Consider the following 4,734-nt stretch of genomic DNA (forward strand, 5'->3'; position numbering starts at 1 on the left):
GTGGCTACGGGCTCGTTACGTCATCTACTCCAAGTTAAATTTGTTCTGGTTTCTCTCTTACACGCTATATAGAAGGCCTGGCGCATTCCCCTCTTGATAGTTCCTTCCTTCTTACACGCTAATCTCTGCGCTGCTTGTGATTGTGATTGTGTTAGGCAGGAAACTTTGCTGTTTGTGGAGGGAATGTTGCCCGTCAGTTTAGAGACTCTCAATACTACCCTGCTAGAGGTAGAGCATGTCTAGCAGGGTAGTACTAGAGGGAGCATGTCGCTATGAGGTTGACATAACTACACAAATACAGGGTGTTACGGGAGTAATGGAGAGAGATGAGAGGTGATTATGTTAATATTTTTTATATATTTATAAATTTGTCGGTGGATGAAATAGCTATACAGCTAAGATGTGAAGTGCACATCTTAGCATAGTCTAATATGTGATAGTAGATTGTGTATACTCTGCATCTTAGATAGATGCAGAGTATACACAATTAACATGCAGTTAGAATAAAAAACACTTTATATACACATACATACATGACTTATTTATGGCTAATGTATAAATCGATGACAAGTGATACTCAAGAATGACTAACTTTAGTGAAAGTTGTTAGTTTAATTACTCGTTCTATTATTCATGATAAAAAATTGTGCCTATTAATACAATTCTCTTCAACAGATATTTTATTTAAATACAATAAAATAGAGTCATGAATGTATAGTAGATATAACGAATAAATAATCCAATTCTTCCTTTCATATATAGACTCATTCATGACTAGCCAATCACAATTACCAATAGAGATTTTGCTAAATACGTTTAATTAGTGAAAATTTATATTACAATAAATGTCGGCTGCATCGTTACCGCAGTCAATGTAACTATTAACCCAGCCATACAAGGGGGAGGACTATTAACCCAGCCATACAGGAGGGAGAACTATTAACCCAGCCATACAGGAGGGAGGACTATTAACCCAGCCATACAGGAGGGAGGACTATTAACCCAGCCATACAGGAGGGAGGACTATTAACCCAGCCATACAGGATGGAGAACTATTAACCTAGCCATACAGGAGGGAGGACTATTAACCCAGCCATACAAGGGGGAGGACTATTAAACCAGCCATACAAGGGGGAGGACTATTAACCCAGCCATACAAGGGGGAGGACTATTAACCCATCCATACAGGAGGGAGAACTATTAACCCAGCCATACAGGAGGGAGGACTATTAACCCAGCCATACAGGATGGAGGACTATTAACCTAGCCATACAGGAGGGTGAAGTATTAACCCAGCCATACAGGAGGGAGGACTATTAACCCAGCCATACAAGAGGGAGGACTATTAACCCAGCCATACAAGGGGGAGGACTATTAACCCAGCCATACAGGAGGGAGGACTATTAACCCAGCCATACAGGAGGGAGTACTATTAACCCAGCCATACAGGAGGGAGGACTATTAATCCAGCCATACAGGAGGGAGGACTATTAACCCAGCCATACAGGAGGGAGGACTATTAAACCAGCCATACAAGGGGGAGGACTATTAACCCAGCCATACAGGAGGGAGAACTATTAACCCAGCCATACAGGAGGGAGGACTATTAACCCAGCCATACAGGAGGGAGGACTATTAACCCAGCCATACAGGAGGGAGGACTATTAACCCAGCCATACAAGGGGGAGGACTATTAACCCAGCCATACAGAAGGGAGAACTATTAACCCAGCCATACAGGAGGGAGAACTATTAACCCAGCCATACAGGAGGGAGGACTATTAACCCAGCCATATAGGAGGGAGGACTATTAACCCAGCCATACAGGAGGGAGGACTATTAACCCAGCCATACAGGAGGGAGGACTATTAACCCAGCCATACAGGAGGGAGTACTATTAACCCAGCCATTCAGAAGGGAGAACTATTAACCCAGCCATACAGGAGGGAGAACTATTAACCCAGCCATACAGGAGGGAGTACTATTAACCCAGCCATACAGGAGGGAGAACCATTAACCCAGCCATACAGGTTGGAGGACTATTAACCCAGCCATACAGGAGGGAGGACTATTAACCCAGCCATACAGGAGGGAGGACTATTAACCCAGCCATACAGGAGAGAGTACTATTAACCCAGCCATACAGGAGGGAGGACTATTAACCCAGCCATACAGGCGGAAGGACTATTAACCCAGCCATACAGGAGAGAGTACTATTAACCCAACCATACAGGAGGGAGGACTATTAACCCAGCCATACAGGAGGGAGTACTATTAACCCAGCCATACAGGAGGAAGGACTATTAACCCAGCCATACAGGAGAGAGTACTATTAACCCAGCCATACAGGAGAGAGTACTATTAACCCAGTCATACAGGAGGGAGGACTATTAACCCAGCCATACAGGAGAGAGTACTATTAACCGAGCCATACAGGAGAGAGTACTATTAACCCAACCATACAGGAGGGAGGACTATTAACCCAGCCATACAGGAGGGAGTACTATTAACCCAGCCATACAGGAGGAAGGACTATTAACCCAGCCATACAGGAGAGAGTACTATTAACCCAACCATACAGGAGGGAGGACTATTAACCCAGCCATACAGGCGGAAGGACTATTAACCCAGCCATACAGGAGAGAGTACTATTAACCCAGCCATACAGGAGAGAGTACTATTAACCCAGCCACGGCACGGCAACACGGCAACCCTCGTGCCTGCCGAAAGAAGAAGGGATCCAGCGTTAAAAGGAAAAAAAAAATCCTTAACAACATGAAACAATTAATTACATAATAGTAGATAGTATGGTTGGAAGAACTATTTGCTAAGTATATATCGGCTATACGACTGATGCGAGATTGAACTATTCGTACAAGCCCTACTTTACTTGACTTTTAACCTTCAAATAGCCCAGCGATATGGTTAGATCCGTTTTTAAGTAATTTACCGGATGAAGCTCTTGGGTCGGTGTGTTCCATTTACCAGCTTAGTATGTTACAGCTGGCGTGTTGATGGAGAGCTTGGGGTGGCATCGGAGGATGGTCACAGCACGCTGTCCACACTCCTGGGGAGCGTCTGAGGTGCTAATCCGGAGGACTACCACACCACAACTGCCGCCGACCAGACGCCTTGCTCCGAGGTCAACATGAGTATAAGGAGCGTGGTCAGTATGGCCGCAATTAGCAATTGCGACGTTTAAAGATTTGAAGCATTAGGTCAAGTAATAATAATAGTCGTACTAAGGTAATGACTTCAAATATTATTTCAAATCCTTCCAACCTTTATTTGTATTAAAAGGTGAGAGACAGATTTTCTATACAGGGTGATAGAAGTCCAGTTGTGCTCACTGTAGTGTGGGGAGGGTCAGTACATGTTCAAGTGGGAGCTGTGGTGCTCACTGGAGCGTATATGGAGCATTCTGAGAGACGTGTCCTTCTTCACAGCAAAACATAAGGCATTGTACACGTACGAAGATGACCTGGTACAGGTACATGGATGACATAATACAAATACGACATTTTGCTTGGGTGAAATTTGGTGTAGTGAATAGAAATTCCCAAGCATGAGAAGCTTTTAGCACTAGGAGCCGGGCTTTAATCATCTGAGGGGCATTTCCAAGCATTATTGAGGTAATCTTTTCCATTATGTGACTATCCCATTAAATTTTTGTTATATATTTAGGATGAAATAGGAGGTGAAGGGTATACAATAGTATGTCACTGACTGGCTCCTTCAGTCAACTCCCAAGAGTGCCCTCTGGAGAGGATCTTCTCTACAAATTCGCTGGCAGTACTGCACGACAATAATACAATACTCACAATCGACTTGAGAATGGTCCAGGACGGACCGAAACGTCGTCGTCCCTTCAATTTCTAGTGTGTGGTCTGGTCAACATCAAAAATACTGGTAGTGCACTTCTGTTGCTGTGCCTGTGTATTGTGTAGCTCCCCCCCCACCCCCCCTGAAGACTGACCGGTGGTGTTGCTTCGTTCTGTGGCAGGTTGAAGTGTCTTTCTATATATATATATATATATATATATATATATATATATATATATATATATATATATATATATATATATATATATATATATATATATATATATATATTATAATCAAGGTGCTCGGTGTATTAACTTGTGTGCTGCTGAAGGTAGGCGAGTATTCTCTCCCACACCAAGAACACTCTGTCCACGCCAAGAATACTATCCCCATACCAAGAATACTCTCACTACCCGAAGAGTATCCTCATCTTGCCAAGAATACTCTCCACATCCCTGATTCCCAAGATTAAATATGAAGCTTCATCATGAATTCCACTTGGAACCCCAACATGGCCGTAACTTCCCCCCCCCCCATTTCTCTGGAAGCCCAACATGGCCGCCACTTCCCCCCATTTCTCTGGAAGCCCAACATGGCCGCCACTTCCCCCCATCTCTCTGGAAACCCAACATGGCCGCCACTTCCCCCCATCTCTCTGGAAACCCAACATGGCCGCCACTTCCCCCCATCTCTCTGGAAACCCAACATGGCCGTCACTTCCCCCATCTCTCTGGAAACCCAACATGGCCGCCACTTCCCCCCATCTCTCTGGAAACCCAACATGGCCGCCACTTCCCCCCAACTCTCTGGAAACCCAACATGGCCGCCACTTCCCCCCATCTCTCAGGAAACCCAACATGGCCGCCACTTCCGCCCATCTCTCAGGAAACCAAACATGGCCGCCACTTCC

General features: G+C 44.7%; 1 protein-coding gene across 1 annotated transcript in view; it reads left to right on the top strand.

Annotated features, from left to right (window-relative positions):
* The window catches only part of LOC123754620 (putative surface-exposed virulence protein BigA), a 55,206-nt gene that overhangs the window by 1,059 nt on the left and 49,413 nt on the right, over positions 1-4,734 (top strand). The gene's annotated exons all lie outside the window — the stretch shown is intronic.

This window comes from Procambarus clarkii, chromosome 18 (genome assembly GCF_040958095.1).
Source record: "Procambarus clarkii isolate CNS0578487 chromosome 18, FALCON_Pclarkii_2.0, whole genome shotgun sequence".
Lineage (NCBI taxonomy): Eukaryota > Metazoa > Arthropoda > Malacostraca > Decapoda > Cambaridae > Procambarus > Procambarus clarkii.